General features: G+C 34.8%; 1 protein-coding gene across 4 annotated transcripts in view; it reads left to right on the forward strand.

Moving 5' to 3' along the window:
• Positions 1 to 8558: 8558 nt before the first annotated feature.
• The window catches only part of Antp (Antennapedia), a 971420-nt gene continuing 953841 nt past the window's right edge, over positions 8559 to 26137 (forward strand). For 3 of the 4 annotated variants that reach the window (XM_067760255.1, XM_067760264.1, XM_067760256.1), the window contains exon 1: positions 8559 to 10162. The gene's annotated coding sequence lies outside the window, so the exon portion shown is untranslated. The remainder of the gene's footprint in view (positions 10163 to 26137) is intronic. The other variant, XM_067760257.1, reaches the window with a different exon arrangement.

Genomic DNA, 26137 nt, shown 5'->3' on the forward strand with positions numbered 1-26137 from the left:
CGTGTGTTTATATTAGGTTGGCTTGTAAGAAATAAATCGAAATATTTTTTGAGAGTTTACATTAAAACTGCATATAGTCTATTGTTCTGGAAATAAAATCATGAAAAGTCGCAGTTCATTTTGATTTGAAAACTTCGAGCAATCGATATTCCTCTAAAAAGTGATATATCTTCTGCTATTAATGCCAAGTTCGAACATTATTCTTTATGTATAAATGTGGCTTACGTTAGCATCTCTTCAATACATACATAGCTTTGTTAATGTATAACAGAGTGTTTATTTTGGTTCGCGGCCATAATTGTTTGACCGACGGCAAATATGGATGCTCAAATGCTGCTTACAAGTTAAATAGAACTCAATATAAATGGGGTGGGTCGCCATAATACATAATATTTATTTGAATGGTGTTAGACTAAGTGGATATTGAACTACATATGTGACCTGGAATCATGGAACGACCCTATTGTGCGGAAACAAGTTTTCGCGAAAAACGCGTTTAAAGTTTTTGTTTAGCTTGACTCTTTGTAGCGATAAGCTACAAGCTTCAAACTTGGAATATAGTTCAGAATTCGATGGCAATGCAATAATAAGAAAAAAATCTCCGATAGGTTGCGCATGGGTCAAAATATTTCAAAAAATCTTATTTGTCGTCCGATTTGGCTTTAAATGCGATTTGTAAAAAAGAAAGATAGAAAACTGCGGTTTGTTCCATTGTAAAGAGCACTAAATTTCCTATAAGACTCACTCAAAAAGTGAACAACGGTATTTTCGCACAATAGGGTCGTTTCATGATACCAGGTCACATATATACATTGCTATAAAAAGACAGTCTTTTAGATATTAATATATTATATGTAGGAGAAGTCAGTGTCGAAAATCTGTTAATACCTCAATCCAGGTTACAATGTGGACCATATGTTTTAAATGATATGCAGCTAGGGTGTACTGTTGGCGATTGTCTAATGTGGCCAAATCGATATCGGGTCAGGTAGGAAAGATCCGGCTTCCTAAATGCAGTAATTTTGTGACGGTTTTCAACCTAGCGATTTATCTCTAAGAAGATTTGGAACAAGACCTCTTCCGATTTGTGTAGCCCTCCTTCTAAATTTTCCCAACAAATTGCTTGGTCGGGGCCTAAATATTGTATGCCGACTCCGAAAGGCAACTGCAAGCAGATACATTATCCTTGAGAAGATTTTCATCGCAGAATTACACTCGGAGTGTTTGCAAAATCATTGCGGACGATCGCCCGTTTTTATACCTTTCATGAACATGAAATGGTATATTAACTTTGGTCCGATTTTTGTAACGTTGAGAAGTATAGACCTATCCCATACAACGGATCGTTAAGATAGAAATATTTTTGGCCAATTCTCCCTTAGTTTCCAATATAAAAAAGTGAAACTTGGTGATATATATTCTAATATATCATAGAAGATTTCCTGTAAAAATCATTTCGATCAGAGCTATATATAATATATATCCCATACAACTGATCGTTCAGATAAGGGGGTTTTTTGCTATTTTTTATTTTATATTTATCTTAAGAATCGCTTAGGTATGTACTTCTGTTCACTATATATTTCTTTTCTTATACATCCGATTATTTGGAGATTACGAACGTGATAAGATTATTGTTCAGCCCCATTCATGAAAGGTATGAAGTCTTCGGCACAGTCGAAGACAGTCCCGTCCTTACCTGTTTATAATTGATTTTAATTGAATTGTTCTCTAAATTTTTGATGCCAGGAACCTGAGCACAGTACCTTAACATTAGTGTTTTTGTTTGCCCTAAGTGCATGTAATTAAAAAGCAAAGAAAATTATTGATCGAATAACATAACAAGACATAACGGTTCCACTTCCCCATATTCAATATTAACCTTCTTTGCATGATTTTTTATTTTTATGTGAAAAAAATCTGGGTGATATAATTCAAGCCCTATATTCACGGAAAAATGTTTAAAAAATCCTAGTGTGCTTTTTTTTCTGAAATAACAAAAAAACTGTATGATGGACATTTTCATCATCATGCAAATAAGCATGTTAAATTTAATACAAAAGATATAAAGCTTATGTATGCAATATATTTTTCTATCACATTTTATTGATGATGATAATTATCAAAACAATTGTTTTTCTTATTAAGACACAAATTAACTCCACATTTGCTGCAAGAAATTGTAGAATAATCCTTGCATTTAGGGTATTTGCATCGAAGTGAGCCACCTACTTTCGGCATATGATCGAAACCATCCTGTCTTATATCTTTTGGGGTGGAGGAGCTGGAGAACCCTTTTTTCTCTTTGTTGCCAATTCCTCTTCAAGAGTACTGCTGCTTGGGCGCCCTCTTTTAGCACTTGTACAGGGTCCTTTGTTACATAACAGAAAGGCGACTTCATTTCGAAACTGAGCCAATGTAAGCATATTTTTCTTAGGTACATTCCTTTCTTGAGAGTTTTTTTGTAAAGAATCCAAGAATTTGTTGCCGCAAGATCCAGTAAATGGAAAAATATACGCAGGTACCACTTTTTAGACCGCACAGTGATATGGTTTTTTCCAAGAAAGCTATCCATAAGGTCTACTCCTCCCATATGTTTATTGTACTCTTGAACGATGAACGGGCAAGTAATACAAATTTTCTCCTTCTTTGACTTATCATATCTATTAACTTCAGTGACTGGCAAGGATCCAGCATATGTGGATAATAGCGTTAAGACCTTGTTATCCTTCCACGCCACGCAACTCAAATCAACACTATCTACTGTAGATACTCTTTCTTCATAACTACCCCTAGCCACTGACTTGTTCATACAACTTTTGCGATCTGGCAATTTATTATTTGGAATTCTGTTCTGTTGTACAGTTCCAACAGTGTGTATGCCTCGTTTTGCTAAAAAGTGCACTAATGATAAGGAGGTATAATAATTATCGAAATAGATAATGTGGTTAATCATTTTTGGTACTTCACGAAGCAAGCGAATAACAACATTTCCAGTTGATCCAAGATCGGGCTCACCAGAAAGTTTGTCAGCATTTTCTTTCCCGGAGTATATTTCGAATTTATGGGCGTATCCCATCAAATCGCAAAGCACATATAATTTAAAACCCCATTTGTGGGGTTTCTTGGGCAAATATTATTTCAGAAAGTGCCCTAATTTTGTGGCGCACATCTGTTCATCCACACATAGTATTTGATCCATAGGCACTGTGCCAAATCTCTCATTGAGATGCTGAATTACCGGCCGGATTTTATAAAGCCGGTCATGTTCTGGATGGCCTACAGGTTTGTGATGTTCATTGTTGTAGAAGTGCAATGACAATTTTATTTTCTCAAATTTATTCAGTGGCATTGTTGACGAAATCGGGCCATACCCAAATTGTGGAGACCAGTATGATCCGGTGGTAGGAAATTTCTGTACCGACATGTATAAAAGAATGCCGAGGATCTTGTTCAAATCTCAGTCTGTGACAGATGTAGTGGAACTGGGATCACATTGAATTATATATAAACTTGTTTTCTCTACTAATCTGTTGATGAAATATTTTGTGATAAAGTGGGTGAAACATTCCTTTTATCAAAAGAAAAAGTGGCCAAACTAGTCAGAGATGAAGATGAAGGAGTAGCTTCTTGTTCTTCCGAATTGTTCTCCTGTATAAAAGAGGGATCATCGTCAAGAATTTCATCTGCTTCGTCACAATCGTCGCTCTCCTCTTGTAAGACTCTTATTACGTCATCTGCATCGCGACACTCATCGCCAGAATTTTCGTCATCAAGATCATTTTCTGATAGCCCACCGTCTTCTAAATAGTTAAAATAAAGTTCAATCTCCCGATCGGTTAGGTTTCTCTAAAAGAAAAAAAACAAAACATAATAATAGCACATCACAATTTCACTCGCATTAAAGGTAGAGTATCTGCACAGTGATGTCACATCGTTTTGGTCAGATTATGTGCGATACGCCTTACATAATTTACAGAAATTAATGAAAACATAAAGACAAACCTTTTTCACATTCATAGTTGTATTTTTTTATGAAAATATCTTTCAAATTATTAAAAAAAAAAATTCACGAAATTGCACTTTGCTTCCAACCACAAAACACTGTAGAATGTCAAACTTAAACCGTTATACTGATAGCGTGGATAGCTTTTCATTTAACAGGGATGTTACCAACTGTTTATAAGATGTCAACATTCATGCCAGATGCAAAAAAAAACTACAATACATATGATTTGTGCTACATTTTTTGATCGCCATATGTTATGATGGAAATTTCCATCACCATGCAAAGAAGGGTTAAGCCACTATGCCCCACCCACCGAACATGAATTCCATTAATAAAAATGAAAATATTAATAGGGTTGAGGAGAAAATCAGGGTTCGCTCGCGGCCATGGTATGACGATAGTGCGATAAGCAAAAGGTCTGACCCGGAAGCCGAAGACGACTGTTGAGTGATTGGGGGGAGCTTCCTCTAAATACCTTCGGGATGGTTTGGAACCATGGTCGCTTTAAGCGATCTTTAGGACGAGCCCTTCACATCGGCCCATGAGACATTGGAAACAAGCAAATCCTTGCAACTAGCAATCCTCAATATTGTGTGAGGAGAAAACTGTCAATGGCGGGAGAATAGCATAGAAATCCGTTGACCTCGACAAGCATACGAAAATAGGAGTGCAAAACACCTAAGCAGCAGGCGGTGTCCCTGCGTATATTAACATTGACAGTCAGGCGGTATGAAGGCTATAATCTCGCATAGCAAAGCATTTAGAATTGCTTTATAGCTCACAGAAGCACATGACAGAATTGGTTCAAGAAGAAGGTTATATCTTTATTTCAGTCATAAAGCTATAGGTGGCAACGGAGAAGTGGGTAAGCTTGCAAAAGAGCGGGCAACCATCGAAATATATACGTTAGACGTTGCAATTTAAATGAGACAAAGCGAGAATCAGAAGCTGCACATCATCAAACAAGCAAGAAAGGCGTTGAACCACGCACGAGTTTAAAAAAAATATTATTGCTAAAACAGCGAAATATGGGCTTATAATGGATATGCCTTTGCCAATGACACAGTTCAGTATATATTGTGTTCGGGTCCTGGGAGTTTAAGCTAAAACAAAGAAAAATATAACAAAATAAAGTTAATATTTTGGTCAATGTTGCTTTTGGTGAGTTGTTGGCATGGCTTCCAGTTTAGCACCATTTCCAGCCTATAAGTTATCGTAACTCACGTTTTCTTCATGTTAACTGGAGCATCGACAGTCATTTATCTGCAAGCCAAAAGTGTAAACAAAAGAAAGCTTTTTGCAAGTTTTTGCGCAAAATATTCATAATTATTGATTTTACTGACGGTTAAATTTCAACTTGGCCAAAAATGAATGGGGAAAAAAGGCTATAAGAGGTATTTAAGCGTACATAGGTCACCCTATTTATAAGGCAAGCACTCTATTCAGCTTAATTTTGAGATTGCATTTAAGGCACATGTCACTATGCTTAACCAGATTTCTTTTAATTTGAATGATCGGAAAACAATTGATGCTTCTTTTTTGTTGAAAATATTAAGGAGATAATCATAGTAGAGAACATATCAAAACTCGTCATAAACTCCTGCCTGACGTACCATAATAAGTAATTAATTTTTATACTTAGCTGAGCAGAACTCACAGAGTATATAAATTTTGTTCGCATAACGGCAATCCGTAACGTCATAAACTAATCGAGATATATATAGACTTCTATATATCAAAACGATCTGGACGAAAAAAGAAATTCATTTAGCCATGTCCGTCCGTCCGTCCGTTCGTCTGTCCGTTAATACGATAACTTGATTAAATTTTGAGGTATGTTAATGAAATTTAGTATGTAAGTTCCTGGGCACTCATCTCAGATTTCTATTTAAAATGAACGAAATCGAAATATAACCACGCCCACTTTTTCGATATCGAAAATTTCAAAAAATGAAGAAAATTCCATAATTCTATACCAAATACGAAAAAAGATGAAACATGGTGATTGGATTGGTTTTTTGACGCAAAATATAACTTTATAAAAACCTTTGTAAAATGGGTGTGACACTTACCATATTAAATAAGTTGAAGAAAATGAAAAAGTTCTGCAGGGCGAAATCAAAAGCCCTTGGAATAACGGCAGGATACTGTTCGTGGTATTATATATATAAATAAATTAGCGGTTCCGGACAGATGATGTTCTGGGTCACCCTGGTCCACATTTTGGTCGATATCTCGAAAACGCCTTCACATGTACGACTAAGGGTCACTCCGTTTTAAAACCCTCATTACCACCTTTCATTTGATACCCATATCGTACAAACACATTCTAGAGTCACCCCCGGTCCACCTTTATGGCGATATCTCGAAAAGGCGTCCACCTATGGAACTATGGCCCAGGGGCAACCCCGCTTAGAAAAATTTTCTTCTAAATGAAAAACCTTATTTCTAAAATTTTGATGTTGCTTTACCCGGGAGTTGAACCCAGGGCATACGGTGTGATGGCGGAGCACGCTACCATCACACCACGGTTAGCCTTCCTTACTTGTATTTATTTAACATAGTTGACATAAAGCTAAGATTAGTTGCTATGTATATTAACATACATAGGTATATGTATTATATATTGTATTTACTTACATTGCAAAAATATATATTATGCGTATTACTTTTATGATAATGAACAATTTTTAATGCTCAAACATGAGAAGAACGCACGCCATATTTTACCTTTTTATTATCATAAATGCAATTATTAAAAAAATGTGTGTCACGAATTGTCCAATTTTGAAATCATTTAGGAGGCATAAAACGCTATCAAAAATTTATCTTGCGGATCATCTTATTTCGACTTTGGCGATTATGACGTGTGACCAGAGATATAAACAAACAAGAAGTTTTGGATCCAATTTCACGAGAGGGGAAAAAACGTATGTAAATACTTTATTTTAGGTAGGCAACCCTGCCAGTATTTGTTTTGGTCATCTAACAAACGACATGAAGTGCGATAAGTTTCATACCATAACAAATGATTACTGCTCGTAAAAAGGAATAATGACTCACCGAAAATTTACTAGTTTTCAGCTCACAAAATAATAATAATACTTCTCTGAAGAGCACCAGAAAATTAATAACATTGCAATACTTATTGTACTCAGCTTTGAGCATGGTCGGGTTGCTTTTATTACGCTACTGCTCGTATATTCAACGCAAATATGCTCGTAACTCAACCGCATAAGCAATAAAGCTTCCAGTAGCCCACATACATAGATACATACAACTAAAAAATGGGAACTAGATATGAGGTGAGCGCTTTCTGCTGAATGAATGAAGAGAAAATGAGGGACAAAATTACAAATAAGAATTTTGGTTTATGTGCCCCTGTACGAATGAGATGAGGAGCACCAGAGCGCCAAATACTGGCAACAAGTCAAATGAAGTCCCTGGGAATGATACATTTTACTTCGTGCATGCTTGCCCCGCAACCAACGTAAACAAACTTAACAAACAAGAAAAAAAACGCAGCTAAAAAAACACAGAAGCAATGAGTTGTTACATATACTCGCAGTTGAATTGAGTTTATTGCCAAAGTAATTGCTCACTTACTCATTTCTGTAGTTGTTGTGTTCGCCTTGATAGCAAATAAAACAAAACAACAAAGAAGTTCACACGATAAATTTCACCAATCTCCTCGGAGTATATTTTTCGGTATCCAGTAGATACTTTATTGCTTCGGCGCTCTACAATCGACGCCGTATGGTGGCTGAATGTAAAAACCACGCAGCACTGCATACTGAAGCTTGAAGCCGCCAACAGCTGCAAAACGATATAAATTAACGGCAACAGCAGCAGAGCAGCCAACGGCTATGGTTGCGTCAGTGACAGGAATGAATAGCGAGATTGGTGTGGTAGTGTGGCGCATTTGCGACTGGTTTTCTTATAAGAATCTTTCTCATGCAATTGCCTTACCCGACCGCTCACAATCCCAGCAGAGCTCACATGATGGCAACATTGAGCGCACTTGGTCGATTTGGAAATTTATTTCTCAAAATTTATATAAGAATGCACACACCTACATCCGTATACAAACATATGTAGGTAGGTATATATGTGACATGTATATGTTCTCCTGTTTGTTGTAAGTATATTGACGTTCTGAAAGTTTTTCCTTTCCTTAGCTAATTTTATAAGTAAAATGTTTATGGCGCGGTGACTTGGGCGGTAGTTGAAGAGCTAAATATTTATTCGCCCTCAAATGACAGTGTGTCTATTGTTTTGCGCTCTGCCTTATTGCTTTTATTGTTGTTGTTAAGTTGTGCGTTAGCTGGTTGTACTGCTGATAATATCATAATATCGTTGTTTGTGTGTACCTCTTGCACTATATACAAAGCTTATGCTGCGGGCAAAGTTGGTGCGTCGCTGCTGCAGCTGCTGCTTGCTCGCTTTTGATTACTCGTGCAGCCGTGCGCTCGGACGGACGGAATTTCACATGTAGACGCCGCGCTCGTTGATACGTGAAGTATATGCCTTGAATTGAATGCTTTATGGCTTTAGTTTGATAGAAGTCGTAAAGAAATCAACATCATCAAACAATAGGAAATATTACCTTAGCAATCTATATATAATAATACATAATTGGCAATAATAATAACACTAACGTCCAAAGTGCGCAGTAATTTTCACTTAACGTGTGAACGAATAGGCTAATAAACATAAATAATCGTCTAATTTACAGTATTGGTACAATTTTAGATTTACTTTCCAACTTTATGCAATTTCAACTATTTCGAAGGCCATCAATCTACAAAAAACATTGTTAAGATTGAAACTGGCTAGCAGCTGCTGCGACGATGCACTTAGAGAGTTTAAATGGCACAGTGTAGCAAGTTGCTGCTGTCTATCAGTTAAACTAAAAACCTTCACATCCTTGTTGCACCACCTAGTGAGCCGATGTAGTTTTGCGATTTTTTACATTATCTTCGAATTAGAGCGAGCAATAGAAAAATACATCCATTCAAAATAAATGCGAAGTTAGTGCAAAACTCTATTCAACTGAAAAGGTAAATAAATTAGATATGTGGTTGATGTAATATATACAATAACTCAGAATATCAATCGATATCAGTTAGTAGAAATCGATAAAGCAATATACGGAAAGGTTTTAATAGCAAATGTGGATTTCGCGACGGTATCTTATCGGGTTTATGTGGCAATAAATTTTAAGCTTTTTAATAATAATAAGCTTTTTTTTAGGTATAAGCTTCAACAAATGCGTATATGCTTGCATTATCCAAACTTATATTAACGACTACACGGTTCGTGCAAAAGTTTCTTAAAAATGGGTAAAATTAAATAAAAAAAACCCATCACTAATACGAACCGCAAATATCACATTCTAAAAAATCCCTGAGGTATCTCAAAATTGTGCAATAAAATAAAAGTGCTAAAAAAAATAAGTGAATAATTAGTTAATTAATCTGTGCCAATAAAGAGTTAAAGTTTTACGAGCTAAAACGCTCAACTATTCTAAACTGCGTTCCAAAGTTAAATCTTAATGCCAAATCATATGCTTAAAATTGTTTCATAAATTTTTTTTAAAGAAAAATAGATTTTTACAGCGTTACTAAATTATCCAATCAACTCTAGTCGTTTAAATTCAACAATATTATAAAAATATATATATAATTACCGATAAGGAAATAAAAAATAAATATGGAAATAAATCTATAATTTGCGAATAATATTACGTAATACATACATATACATATACAATACTTATTTGGTTTATTCCGATCCGCTGCATCAACGGAAAGTAATTCGGATTTGTGATAAAAGGATTACTGATTATTGCAAAAAAAAAAAAAAAAAAAAAAACAGCATCTGAGCGGAACGCAATTACTTTCCCAAGAAAGAGTACAGATTCTCTTGTAACCGCGAGTGACAGTGCGCTACTAAAATAAAGTATAAAAGAATAGACAAATATAAAAAATAAAAAATTTAAAACGAATCGAGACCAGTGATTTATAAGCATTTCTTTGTGAGAAAAAAGTATCACACAGATAATCATAGAATAAAGGCAAGAACAAGAAGAAATAAATTTGTGTTCTTATTGGACTTTAAGGAAAAGCGAGAGAGATTTACGGGGCCAAGAAGGTTAGTATAAAGCAATTGTTTATTCTCTGTATATTTTTGTAAATGAGGCACAATCAAATTTATATTAATGTGAAAGTCTAATACTTATATATAAATGTATGCACGAAATTTGGCTTCTTACTTTATATACTTAAGCTTAAACGTTTTAGCATTTTATTGTAGCGCTGTAATGAGGCCAGCGCTATTTGAGGAGAAGTAGGGGTATTTTTACTCAACCGACCAAATACATATAGAAACAAACCTAGCGCTTTCCCGACACTACACGAAAAAAAATACGCTATCGATTACCAATCGATTTTACTTTGAAGGGTAGCGTGTATGGATTTATACGGGTTCCTCAAGCGAAACAATTGGTAGCCTTAGCCGAAAAACATGTGGGCACAACCCAAAGAAATTGTTAGTTAGCATTTCTCATCAATTGACCCATCCATACGTCAGAAGGCTTATCCTCACTGGTTCTTTTTGCAATAACTTTAAAATCAATAATTCCAATTTTATGAAACTGCACAAATAAATTCTCTTTATTACGTTCCTTAAAAAATTGGCGTAATCTGCTTTTGATCACGTCTACTTTTTATACGCCGAATATATTTTGCATAAATGAAATTATACGAAATTCCAATACCGCACTGGGCTTTTATCTTTAAAGTTGGTATGTGGGTTTGGTTACCCCTAGTTATTAAAACGGTCTTTCAACGCCTTCTTCAGAAGAGCAAATTTTCCATTTCCATGCTGCAGGAAAAATTACAAATATCTATTGGTAGCTACTTTCTTTTTAAACCATAAAAGTAGGTATGGGAAACACATATAACGCGATATCTCTGTAACTTTTAGAGCCAAGTCGTCAAAACCCATACATATTAATTTTGTTCTCATGACAGTAGTAGTCGTTAACATCACTTACGAAAAAATCGCCCACTTTATACACACGACTTTTGGAAGAGTTTTAAAAGAACATAATAGCCAATATCTATTCTCAAAATACCTTTACAACTTAGTAGTTATGAAATTAATATATTATTGAAAAATATACAATATTTAAAATTGGGCGTGGCAACACCCCTTTTGACAGCCAATTTGCAGTATTTCGGGAATTAGATTGCAATATTTCATAGACTTTCGGTAAGAATATTTCTCTAGAACGGTTATAATAGACTGATTAAATGATGCATACTGTATGTTTCACTAAATGTCCCACCGGGAGGTGATTTATTCCGTATATTATATAAGTATTAAGTTTTGAATTAATTAATTTTTTTGTTTGTAAATAAACCAAGTTTCTAACGGAATATTGTGTCCCTGAAATAGATCACCCTTAAAAATATATAGCAGTAGTTTAATTTCCACATGTCCCGTGAAATTAAAAAAAATTCACGTATTTTCGGGAAAATTTAAGACTTGTCCTGTAAATTCGAAAAAATCAATCAACCATAGTTGCTACATATAGGGAAGGTTACATTCTGGTGGAGATTTTAATAGAAAAAAATTAGCGTGTGGTAAAGGTTTAAATAGGTTTAAGCGAAATTTTTAGCCAATTATATTTTATTCCTGCCATATGCCAATTGAGATTCCGAAATAATTGTTTCACTGTTGCAGATTTTTTAACGAAGAAAAGCAATAAAATTAAGCTATGAAACACAATCTAAATTTCGAGTTTTCCAATGGACCGCCCCAAGAATTTCTCAGTTGTCTCATAAAATTTTGCAATTGTTTTGAAAAAATGTAACGTTTTACAAGACGGTTCACCACCTAATTTTTAACAAAAATTGTCAAAAGACCGTTTCGACCTCCGATTTAAGAATCCGAAAACAAAAATTAAAAATTTTATTTCTAGTAAAATGTAATTTCATGTGGTTATTGTATTTGGCCGGGTATTTTGTACACACTAATGCAGAAAGGCGTTGGACCCAACCACGATTACTTTTACAAATCGCGGCCGAAGGCCGCCAACGCAGAAAGATCTTCTGTGCAAAAAAAACTGTGGAACGGGCCTCTCAGGCCATTTTGTGGGTTTTTGTAAATATTTTTCGACGGAAATAAAATTTTTAATTTCCGCTTTCGAATCCTAAAAACGGAGATCGAAACACGTCATTTGATACCATCTTTGATAAGAGTTAGATGGTGCACGGGCTCATAAAACGTTATCAAAAGAAAACCAAAAAATTTAGATCCGGTAATTAAACCTTTTAATCAAACAATAACCAACAATATTGTACACATTTATAGAACAAACAACGTTTAAACGCAGGATTACATTGAATAACTTTTTGACTTTATGGAGCTACATTCCGAAGTTGGACGAAGCTGGCCGAAGTTCGGATGCATCCAAAATAGGTGAAATTATGCGAACGTGAGTCCTATTGATACTACCCACTACTCCTGGGAATCCTGTTTTAGAGTAAAATACAATTTTTGCTGTTTGGGTTTTAATCCACTTCGCACAAATATGCCCTCAATAATATCTAAAACCAGTCCAACACCAAAATCATTTCCACAGCATTTTTATAACTGCCATCAGCAAGGAATCTGTGGCGCATAATTCTAAAATAGGGGTACATCCTTCCCTCGAACGCTTTTGCGGAAATGGTCCTTAATTTTGTTTACTTACTTAGTGTTTGGTAGTTCCAAGGGATTGGAATTATCACCCGAATGTTTTCCGTATTCGCAGCATGTCAATCACCAACATTTTCGCAAATTATAAAATAGATTTCATTTAATATCGGTTTTACTTTTATTAGCAAAATTACTTATGCAAATGCTTCCACCAAAAATCGATCAGCTGTTCATTTATCTGTCAAATCATCACTTTCTAAAGTTGGCAACTCAATTCAACTTCAACTGAAATAATTTGTAATTCGTAATACCAAACAGGAGTTGAGTTGTCTTAAAGTTGAGTTGGTTTATTTCAACCCAACTAAGAGTTGAGTTGTAAACGGCAATAAGGGCATTAGTTGAGTCAAAGACTAACTCAGCGGATATGATGCAATGAACTAAGTGTCAATTGTGAGTTGAGTAAATCTTCCATGGGCTTTTATGCCATGTTTATTTGTTGATAGCGACAATATATTTTCGTCCGCGCGGTAAACGCTGTTTATTCCACCTTTCATTCAAAAGTACTTTATGATACGAAGTAGGCAGAACACTTGCACTTGAAAGAAAAGCAAATATTTAACATCACTAAAAACTAATAATAATAAAAATTGCTGCCAACTACATACTTTTTCTATACATTTATACATTTTAAAACTAAAAGTTGAGTACATGAGTTTATATTAAATTGAGTTTTTACGTACCATTATAAAATTTTACCGCAGGGACGACGATATAATTAGGTAGTTCATATCATACATCAGCACAAGTATGATAAGCGATTTTTAGAGCGTAGTTTTTTTTCGTCGGGAGAGGACCAGTCCAAAAAGCATTTGTTGGCAAAAATTATTCTTCGATTGATTTCTAAGCTGACATTGTATTTGCTGTTAGTGCAATTAGACGAAATCCTTCACAGTCTCGAGTTGACGTGGCTGCCAAGTCATGAATGCCCCCATTCTTTCTTGGATGAAAGCAAGTACTTCGCCGTGCCACACGACCAACTTTTTGCACCTCTGCATATTATTCAGAGAAAGCAGAACTCACTGTGCGCTTGTTAAATACAATGGCGCATAATCATAGTCAAAATAAAATAGATTTTATATTTAGTTGAAGCTTTTTTGATAGATAGCTCATAGCAAATTATGTCAAAAACCTGCAACTAAATTTAAAACCTATTTTATTTTGACAATGACTACGCGCCAGTGGTTTCAGTATCATCAGCATAAGCCAGTAACTGTACACTAGACCATCCACAGTGGCAAAGTTTTGCTTTTTTGCGCTTCATTGACATTTTCTGAAAGAGTGGGTAAAAAAATTGGACATATGTAGTGCATTTTTTAATTTATATAATTTTTCAAAAACGGCAGAAATCCGAAAATTTTTATTTTTTCCAATTTTTGAAAAATCAAATATATTAATAGAGATATTTTACAATGATACTTTATACCAGAAAATATTGTCTGGACCTTGCTTTTTAAGAGAGCTGAGGCGGTATGGTCAAAATATACCAACTTTTGGAGTTTCACCAAATTTTATCGAAAAGGGTGTATCATGGAAAATTTTTGACCAGGGATTCGTGCTCAGCTTAAAAAATTCCTAATAGAACATTTAGTTTCGAATTATTTGCATAAAGTTCACAGCCCAAGTGTATATATTTATGTTTTAAATAAGATTAAATAATTTAATGAAGTAAATTTTTTGAAAAAAATATTAAAGGCTCTTAGCGACAAATGCAAGTAATAGAAGCAAAATAACTTTTGTTGGAAATTTTTATTTTGTGTATCGGGTGACGAAGAAAGTTTTTTTCAGTTTTAGATCATCCCACCTATGCACAAATCCATATAAATCTAAAATTGAATCATCAAATGAAACTTTGTTAAGTGATCCACGAAATGAGCCAAAGCTAATGTAATTCATTATTTTGCATTTATTTTTGTGGCCGTCAAAAGAAAAAATTGACTTCTTCCAATTAAAAGCCCTTCAAAGGACACTTGCTGGCGAAAGTTTGTGGAGAGGATTATTCCCTTATTTGATATAAAAGTCTCTAAGCACATCGGTATTTCTTCCTAAATCAATTGTTAAGGAGATATTAGCCATAAACGCTATACACCATTTTTTGTTGGATTTTCAACAAGGTCAACTACGCACGGACTTTTCACTACAGATGTCCAGAGTTTTTTTTTTTGTGTGTTGATTTTTGATAGAATTTGCTGGTGGAGCGATAAAATTTTAAACCTGAGAAAATTTCATACATTCTGTCGCATCACATCTAAGTAAAATAATCTTGAGTGCGAAAGAGACTCGAGTTGTATGAATCGTCGTTTGGTTTTGAATGTGTGGAGAGGTCCTTACCAATCCTTACGAAGCTGGTGGTGTTGCTCAACGTCAATTGTCACACATTATTAGCTTTGCACTTAACTTCAAGTCAGATAATTCAGCATACAAGCAACTCCATTTCCCGCTACCAAAGGCTGCTTTGAAATCTACGAAAGGATGGTGCGCGTCGGTTCTCTTACTGTCATGCTTTTTCAGGATTTGGCGTATTGTTAAGATCTGGTCGACAACCGATATACTAAGTCAGAAGAAGCACTGGGAAGGTTCAATCAGCTCGTTGGATTTGGACTCCAATGTTCGCACAGAACACTAGAAAGAATCTTAACCTAAACTTAATTTAGGGATTATTTAAGCAGATTGTCTTTCCATTCCCTATATTTTTCAATCTTGAAGGGATACACAGGCAATTTTAGGTTCTTTGATTGGAACTACTAAATATTCTACCATACGAGGTATAATTTGCTTCTTAAGTGTTTCTTAGCAATTGGTACTATTTACTTTTTTTAGTTTCTGAAACTTTATATGAACGAAAATTTCATATTTGAAGAGTGTAGTACAAGAATGGGGAGCTTCTGTAAAATATGCGCTTTGATAAAAGGCCCTGGAAAACTTGCAATTTTCATATAAAATAGCTGATCCACCTACTATATGGAAATCAATAATTTAGATATACCGTGATAAGGTGGCTTATATTTATGTAAATAAAATTTTTGCCTTTTCTTCTTTTTTTGAGACTATTAAATTTTTTACGTAATGCATTTTTTTTAACTCACGCATTATGAATATGCCAACTTTGCCAGGGCATATATGCGTGTAAAAAGCCTTTAAAGTATGAACAAACTTTTTGTTGTTATTTATAGTGAAAGAAAATGGCCTCGCCTTTATTTATATGTGACTTATTTCTTCGCAATTTTTATGTATGTGTATATATTAATGAGGCATGGTTTCCAAAAAAACCTTGTTAAGACGGAGACTGTTTATGTTTTTTGTAGTTACATTTCACTTCAAATAAAAACAATTTCAAAAACAGAGATAAATCCCCCTGTATTCTATTGGTTTGGTATATTTAAGCGTTAAAATCCCTGTAATGCCCGAAAAAAATAAATATAACATTTAGATAGAAAACAAAAATATTTTCTGAAATGAAAACATTAGGGATATTCTCTCTATCTATAAATCATAGAAAATGTAGAAATTTTTCCATTTTACTGTTAAAGGCTTTCTACAAGCAGCAACAAAGCACATTTGTGAAACATTTTCTACGGTTTCTGTATTTGCCATACTCAAACCCATGTACATATGTATATTTAAATAGCAAATTTGTAAATGTGACAAGAATGTTTAAACTAAAGTGTAATTAAAAAAGAAAATTTTTTTGTGCGCAGCACTTTTGTAAGCTCTTTGAATGCATAAAATGTACACGGTTGTTCCATCGTCACGAGTGGGACAGTCGGACGCAATATTTCATCTTTGTTGGCACATTCTGATAAAACCAGGAAGAGATTTCTGGTCCTAATCGATAGATTGAGACATCTTCCATTCAACCACTATTGTTATGTAAAAGTTAGTTAAAACAAACAAGTAAGGAAGGCAAAGTTCGGGTGTAACCGAACACTACATACTCAGCTGAGAGCTTTGGAGACAAAATAAGGGAAAATCACCATGTAGGAAAATGAGCCTAGGGTAACCCTGGAATGTGTTTGTATGAGATGGGTATCAAAAGGAAGGTATTAAAGAGTATTTTAGAAGGGAGTAGTTCTATATGTGGACGCCTTTTCGAGATATCGCCATAATGGTGGGTCAGGGATGACTCTAGAATGTGTTTGTACGATATGGGCATCAAATGAAAGGTGGTAATGAGTATTTTAAAAGGGAGTGATCCTTAGTTCTATAGGTGGACGCCTTTGCGAGATATCGCCATGAAGATGGACCAGGGGTGACTCTATAATGTGTTTTCACGATATGGGTATCAAATTAACGTATTAATGAGGGTTTTAAAAGGGAGTAGCCCTTAGTTGTATTTGTGAAGGCGTTTTCGAGATATCGACCAAAATGTAGACCAGGGTGACCCAGAATAACATCTGTGGGGACCGCTAATTTATTTGTATATGTACTACCACGAACAGTATTCCTGGCATGATTCCAAGGGCTTTTGATTTCCCCCTGCAGAAATTTTTCATTTTCTTCTACTTAATATGGTAGGTGTCACACCCATTTTACAAAGTTTTTTCCAAAGTTATATTTTTCGTAAAAAAACCAATTCAATCACCATGTTTCATCCATTTTTTCATATTTGGTATAGAATTGTGATATTTTTTAAATTTTTCGAAATTTTCGATATCGAAAAAGTGGGCGTGGTCATAGTCGGATTTCGCCCATTTTTAATACCAAGATGAAGTGTGTTCAGATCAGTACGTGAACTAAGTTTAGTAAAGATATATCGATTTTTGCTCAAGTTATCATGTTAACGGCCAAGAGGAAGGACGGACGGTCGACTGTGTATAAAAACTGGGCGTGGCTTCAACCGATTTTCAACCCATTTTCACAGGAAACAGTAATCGGCATAGAAGCTATGCCCTTACCAAATTTCACAAGGATTGGTAAATTTTTGTTCGACTTATGGATTTAAAAGTATTCTAGACAAATTAAATGAAAAAGGACGGAGCCATGCCCATTTTGAAATTTAATTTTATTTTTGTATTTTGTTGCACCATATCATTACTGGAGTTGAATGTTGACATAATTTACTTATATACTGTAAAGATACTAAATTTTTTGTTAAAATTTGACTTTTAAATATTTTTTTTTAAATGTGGGCGTGTTCGTTATCCGATTTTGCTACATAATATTTATTTAGCACAGATATAGTATTAGGAGTAACGTTCCTGCCAAATTTCATCATGATATCTTTAACGACTGCCAAATTACTTCTTGCAAAACTTTTCTTTTTCGAATTACCTTATTTTAAAAGTGGGCGGTGCCACGCCCATTGTCCAAAATTTTACTAATTTTCTATTCTGCGTCATAAGGTCAACCTACCTACCAAGTTTCATCGCTGTATCCGTTTATTTAAACTTGTAAGTGGTCTTCGTGTTGCGAGTTAGTCTGCAAATACTGCCAGTGACGAAAAGCGCATGGGTAATTTTTTGGCAAACCTAGAAAGCCATGAACAATGCAAAAGACTTGATTCGCATCAAGATTGAAAAAATATTGTTTGCCACACCACTGATGAGGGCTTAACTACTAGTGTCATTAAGTAATTTTTTGGCTTTATCGATGATACAAGCAAGCCATATACGTAAGAGTGTATTTGAAAACAAAAATGTCTGCATGATCTGTTAATTGTTTTTTATACGCACATACTGAATACCATGTATTAAGAGTCAGGTTTATAAGTAGCTATAAATAACATTAAAAGTGCTATACCTTAATTGAATGACTTGGGAAAACGGTTCAAAAGCAACAATGTCACGAATTTGGAAACATTTTCGCCTGGTTAAACAAAAAGGAGACTTTAGGGGGCTAAAATAGAATTAAGTGGCCTAATCAAGTGAAAACGACTTCGAAAAGAAAATAAAAGCAAATATGCAGAGTTCCAACACCAAAATAATGATGTATCAATATCCAAAATCAGATGTCAAATAACCAAGTTACAATAAAAAAAAAAACAATTTCGGCTGTATTTCAAAGCATCAAAACAAATTTAAAAGAGCTTTCGCGAAATTTAAGGGCGGACTTATACAACTTTTTTTTTATGACCGGGTCCAACTCATGTTCTGTAAAGCGCTAAAATGAAAAAAAAAAAAAAAACTAGACAAACATTTTTTCAAGTATATGAAAATTCTTTTTCATTTTATCATTTAACAGAACGTGAATTGGCCCCCGGTCTAAAATATATAAATGAATGTAGTACCTTGCTTATGGTATTATTAATTTCAACAACGGCTTCCCAGCCTAACCCCAGCAAACACAGTTTCTAACGTGAGAAAAATATTGTGATTTTACATTAGAATTCTTATGTAGTTCTTTAGTGCATCTCTAAAAAAAGGTTAGAAAATAGGTTGGAATTCGATTAGAAAACGATTTGATATACACTAGAAATGCGATGTTGTGACAGTTTTCTATTGTTTTTACTACAAGTTGTGCGAACGTATTTTTAGTTGCAAAGTCAGTTTTTCATTTGTTATAATTAAAGTTAGTAAGTTAAATGAATAAAAAAAAGTTTAAGAGGGAAAGTGAGGAACCTATTGACATGATATTTCTCTGTCATATTCATTTATACCTCAAATCAACGAGCTAAATACTGAAGGAATAAGTGGCAGCGAAAATCGTTAAAGTTAAGGCTTGCTTTTCTCCAAAAGCGGTTCCGGTATGTTACGACCGCTAAATAGCGGCCGGTATAGTCACCGTTTTCAGCGGCATCGCTTTGTTGGAAACTACGAACTGTTTCGGTAGATTATTCGCAAAATTTAATTTTGCATTTTTGCGTGTTTTTTGAAATTCTCATTAGAAACCAAATAGGATTTTGATATTATAATTCGATTAGAATTGTAACCCTTTTCTTGAAATGGAGAAGAAAGTCCCCGTTTAAAATCGATTCCATTTCTAATCGTTCTCTAAGCCAAATGTTTGTTGGGATGCAGCTGAGGTATTTGTAAGTAATTATTTAAAACTTTTCACATTGGAGTAAAGAATTCGCGACGTTCTTATTTTATAGTATTTGCTATAAAGTACAACCATGTAGTCCTTAAACTGTAATCATTTTGTAACAATATGTGTCGCATTAAATTGTAATCATCATAAATTTCAAAATTGCAAATTTCGTATTAAATCTAATCATTGTGACACTCAATAATTCATAGTCGTAGGTACTACGAGTTTGAAATGTTTATTTGCATACATACATAAATATTAGAGACATACGCCGCCGATAAACGCCGCCGCCGCCGATTTTTGCCGTTTTTCGCACGCCGCCGCCGAATGTCAAAAATATCGGCGCGGCGCGTGTTCGCGACGATTATTAGGAGTTAACTCCAGCTGAAACTACGCTTTGCACCAGATATACAGGCAAAAGTGTGACCGACCATTTTATGTATTTATATATTATGTAGCAGTATCAATTCCAAAGACCGGGGTTAGGTTCGAAGCCTCTCCCCAAAGAGCTACTCCTGAAAATTGTTGAAAGATCTGCGAGATATTGAGGGAAAACCCCTTGATCTTTCCGAAATAGCCAAAACGTTTACTTAAATACATCCAACAAAACCTTTCCTAATTATTATTTTTTTAACATAAAAATCAAGCTTTTTAAATTAAGAACACCGGCGTACACCGACGCGCCGCCCACGCCGCCCACGCCGCCGATAAAGTGATCGGTGTAAACCTCTAATACATATATCCATATGTAGAAGTCTATGAGCCACTCTTATGTTTTGAATTTTATTGTTCGTATAACATATTTTCAAAATTATTTGTTGTAATCTGTTGTTTTATGTATATTACCTAGTATTGTGTTAGAACTAAATATTCGTATTCATGCTACAATGACGTCTGACGACACTGCAACTTGTTTTATGCAATTGCTTTTACAGCATCTCAGTGCATAAAGCTGCAACACATATATGATTTGCTGTTGACAGGCTTATTAAGCTCTGCAGCCCATGGCCCAGTGGCCTCCCGCTAGCATTTGTCGTCTCCTGTCTGAACCACTGACGCTGCAACTGCATGCGCTCCTGTTATTCGAATACAGATTTATTAATGCAAGGCTCTTGTTTACCGTACACATGCATATTTACGAATGTACGTATTGAGTCAGTCGGTTCACAATCCCAAGCGCCCATATCTCTACACACACACTTAGTTATATGTACATACATTTGTATTTTACAAGTTATGGTCGCTTTGAACTTGGAGCTTTAGTTTTGAATTATGAAATTCCGTGTGCGCCCCTTGCATATGTACGTACTTGTTGTCCGAGAAAGGAAAATATGTATGGAAATAGAGGTGTATATTTGTGCGCATACATATTTTGGGGTATATGTGTCGGCAATATATTTCCACTATATTTCCGAACTGTTTTTGTTTGATGTATGTAACGTTCAACGATTTTATGCAGAATCACAAAAGTGCAAATGAAAGGGATAGCATAGCTGTTGAGCCTGAAGTTGCAGAACGGCTGCAAAACAACATACAAAACATCCATACATACCTACATGTATATGTATGTAACTGTGCATGAATTAGAACATGAGTGTAAATTGTTGTAATTTTTGTTGATGTTGCTGCTGTTGCTTTCGCTGTTACCGCCTAGACTCATCCATATTCATTTAAATTTTCTGGTATCCTTTACAGTTACATACATACAAACATATATGACTACATAGAATTTGTTAAATAAGATATTTATTGTTTATGCTCCCACTGGTTATTTAGTCGACATTTTTGTTGTGTGTATGTGTTGGTGTTACTGTTGTTTTACGCAGATTGGAAGTAGGTGGGGGATGCGCTGACAGTGTAGCCAAAGCTGGTAGCTGTTAGGTTGGCGGCATCAACTGCTTCAACTAAGTTATGTAGGTACCTATGCACATACATATGTGCGGAAATAATGTTAATAATTGTTGACCGATACGAGATTGCTATGCTAAATTGCTTTTTAATAAACTCTGTAATGAATTTGTTATTGCTCCATCGTGTCATTGTTGTTGTCTCTTAAATTAAATTTTACTTTTAAAAACAATGATAAATAAAAAGATGATAAAAAATGTTGAGGACTCCCTTTATATAAATGGACCAAAAAATAGAAGGCAATTTTTCCTTTAATACAGACATAGTCTTGTTGAATATTGACTAAAAAACTTTAACAATAGCTCTTGTAAAAGAATGTTGGGATTTAAAACTATAAAGGTGGGTAGCCATGAAGGTATGGCCTAATCTTGTAAATAGTTCGACTTGTGCGTTACGTAGCTCAAATATTTGATCAAACATTGCACTGTCACCGAGTTTTAAACGGGTTGGTGTCGAAATTCTGTATGTACAAAATTCTGCTTTTTAAAATTCTGCTTTTTTGAAATTCTGCTTTCTAAAATTCTGCTTTTAAAATTCTGTATTACAAAATTCTGTATTAAAATATAATGTTAACAATGTTAAAGAGGTTATGTAATTATTTTGAAAAAGTGCGCCATGCACAGTAATTCTGCGTAGAACACCTTTCTGCATAGGCGGCCTTCTGCCGCGCTTATAAAAAATAACCCTGGGCTACGCCATGCCAAGTCCGGGTGTGTGGTATAACCGTGGCTACCGCCACGGTGATGTCCTTCTGCGTAGTATACCCTTCTGCGTAGGCAGCCTTCGGCCGCACTTTAAAAAAATAACCCTTAGCCGGTCCAACACCGGCTACGCCATGCCATGATTCCGGAATTTTGACTTCCAGAATTAAACATGCAGAATTTTGAAAAAGCAGAATTTTAGAAAGCAGAATTTTTTTGCAATTTACAGAATTTTGTCACCCAGAATTTTGTAATACAGAATCATGACATGCTCCCGTTTTAAACTATATTTCAGGTTTCAGGTCTCTACACTCAGAGAAAAACGCCGTTCTAATATCCAGCACCACCGGACTCAATTCAAGCTTTTCATGTTCTCACTTTTGTGTTCTTGAAAAACGAACGACCTGTTCTCAAAACAATAACCTTGTTCTTGAACTGACAACCATGTTCTGGAAAAGAGAACGGCTGGTCATAAAATATGAACGAATGTTGTATTAATGAGAACGATGTTCTTAAATTAAGTTCAAGAAACGGTACAATTCGAGTGCACTACAATGTTAAATACAACACTTGGCACAAGCTATCAAGCAGTCGTAGTGGCCCAGCGGCTATGATGTTGCGGTTGCGATCGTGTGGCGCGAGTTCGATCAAACTCTGAAGTTTTTTAAAACAACTTTTTTATATTCAATTTTTTTAAATCTTATTTTTCGTTCAGTTCCATTCATATATGCACAGGTAATTCTCAAACTTGTTATGAAATGTTTTAAATATATATCCAGATTGCATCATTAAATAAGAAAAATTTCTCGATAAGAGAAATATATGAAAAAATGTATATTATGCGTTCTTTCAAACCTTTTAATAATAGTTTTTTTGTTATTAATCTTTTTCATTAATGACAAAAAAATTATTTATTAATAAAAAATAAATAAATAAATGGGTAATAATAAAAAATTACCTTCCTCCCACCAATGATCAATTACAAACCGTTCTTGAATTGAGACCGAAAACTGTTAAATCGACCACAAATCGTTCTCGAAGCGTTAGAACGAAAAATCTTAAATCAAGCCCAAGTAGTGCATGAAGTGAGCACAGAAGGTTCACACATCAATACCAAAGTGGTCATAAAATACGAACGGTGTGCTTGGGAAAACCGTTCTTAAAACAAGCCCATCGATCACGAGTTAAGAAACAATGTACTTAACAGACTTTTGTCAACGAATGTTCATAATTTTGAACTTGTTTCGTTCGTTTTAGAACGATTTTTCTCTGAGTGTAGATATCCAGGAAGTTAGTTAAAAATCGATTGCAAGATTCCCAATTTAAAACTAGTTTTCTCAATATCTCCATCCATGCGCCACCTAGCGGATATTTTTTTGATAAAATATTGCATTGTCACTATAGATTATTTAAAATAAACTACTAATTCTATAAATATTTTTATTGAGCTATAACGAAATTTAATAATCTAGCAAAATTTTCTTATTTGGAATAATTCCAAAATTTTCATTTACAAAAGTTAACTTAATTATTTTAAAAAAATTAAAAAATTAAAAGTAAAAAACAAGTTAAAGTATTAACAAAATTAACGTGAACGATTAAATATAAACCCTACAGTCACCGGGTTCTGACTTACGGCCCAAGTTACATGTCTCTAGCTCATCGGGAAGTCACTCGAAAATCGATCGCAAGATTCCCCCCGTTTTTAAAGGATTTTCAGTTATCTTGACTAGCGCGCCACCTAGCGGAACTTTGTTTTCTATAAGTTGTATTGTCAAGTTTCAAGTCTCTAGGTAACCGGGAAGGTAGTTAAAAAGGGATTGAATTATTCCCAATTAAAATTTGTTTTCTTACTGTCTCGATCCGCGTGCCACCAGCGAACTTTGTTTAATCAAATGTTGCATTGGCTCCGGGTTCTGACCCACGGCCAAAGCTCCAAGTCTCTAGCTCACCGGCAAGTTACTCAAAAATTGATTGCAAGATTCCCCTCGTTTTTGAAGGATTTGTAGTTATCTAACTTAGCGCGCCACCTAGTGGAATTATGTTTTCCGTAAATTTTGTTGTCACCCAGCATCGAACCGTGTGCTAGTTAAAAATGGATTGAAAAATTCCCAAATGAAAATTAATTTTCTTAATATCTCGATCCATGCGCCACCTATCGAATTTTTTTGACCAAATATTGCATTGTCACCGGGTTCTGACTCACGGCCCAATTTTCAAGTCGCTAGCTAGCCGGGAAGTTACTTAAAAATCGATCACAAAATCCCCTGCGTTTTTTCAGGAATTTTCGATTATCTCGATTCGTCGCCACCTGGCGGCATTTTGTTTTCCACGAATTGTAGTGCCATCGACTCGCAAACTATGTTCTAAGTTTCAAGTCTCTGGATCACCGAGAAGTTAGTTAAAAGTCAATCGCAAAATTTCCATTTTAAAATTAATTTTCTGTATATCTCGATCCCTGCGCCACCTAGCAGATTTTTTTTCAATTGCGTTGTAATTTCTCCCAGATCTGAACTATGTCTAAGTATCAAGTGTCTAGCTCAACGGGAAGTTACCGAAAAAGACTTTTCCGTGGGCCAAAAATTCGTATGGAAATAAGGGTACAAACATGAAAGGGACTTAATATGAAGGTACTAATAATAAAAAGCAAATATAACCAACAATTAAAAAATTACTATAAAAGGAAATTTAGAAAGATACTCTGGCATATATGTAGTTTTGAATGAAATGCTAAAATTAAAAAGGACATCCCTACATAAAGATAAATGCCGCATTTTTTATAGTACAATAGAAAGAACTAGCACATAAAGCATATAAAGCAAGTCAAAGTTCGACTATTCAATTGGTTTCGTGCATCATACCAGGCAGGGAATATGGGATACAGTTACGAAAACAAAAGACTCGCACTAAACGTTTACTGACTGCCTCCGTTTGGTGCTAATCGGATGCAGAATGGGTAGCCACCAGCAGCGCTGAATTCTCCGCTATATGTATTTAAGTTAATTAATCAAAGGCTGAAATAATGTCAGAGCAATCTACGATTGAACCAGTTAAGAACGCGGTCAAACGGCCTGTAAAGGGGGGGGAATTTGCCATTTCGTTGGACATCTCATTTTAAAAGTGCCAGTTGAAAGTTCTGCACCTGTTCAGAACTAATGCGATTCGCAGCAGGGTACCTGCGAGACCGCGGCTTTTTTTGTAACTTGTTAAGAATAATATGAAACTTGTTTAAGAATTACTTTTAAATCTAAGCTTGATTAAGTTATACACTCTAAAACTTTTGTATGAAATTGAGATTATAAGGGGTGGTAAATTCCTGTTGAAATAAAATATTTGGTGTAAAAATGCACATTTTTGTACGTATTCATGTTGAAAATAAAAAAAACATGTAATATTTTGATTTGAAAATATAAAAACATGTAATATTTTGATTTACACCCAAAAAGTACGTAGTTTTACGCAAGAAGTGTGCAAAAGCATACATGCTTTGTAATTTCACACAACAATGTGTAAAGGGCCCATTACTCATACGGAAAATAGACTTGACTTGACTTGTGAACTGTCACTTACAGTTCTGTTAAAAACATTGCATGTTACTGATTACTCAAAACTTAGCAACACTTAACTTGACTTAGAAGTCTGTTGAATTTTGATTTTCTATGTAAGTTCTAAGTGACGTTTACATTTTGAGATGCCATTTGTTTTTTTCCATTTCATTTTAACATTTTGTCATACAAATTGACATTTATTTAAAAATAAATTTCAAAGCAGATTATGATGCCAGATTGTA

Source organism: Eurosta solidaginis, chromosome 1 (assembly GCF_040869045.1).
Source record: "Eurosta solidaginis isolate ZX-2024a chromosome 1, ASM4086904v1, whole genome shotgun sequence".
Classification (NCBI taxonomy): domain Eukaryota; kingdom Metazoa; phylum Arthropoda; class Insecta; order Diptera; family Tephritidae; genus Eurosta; species Eurosta solidaginis.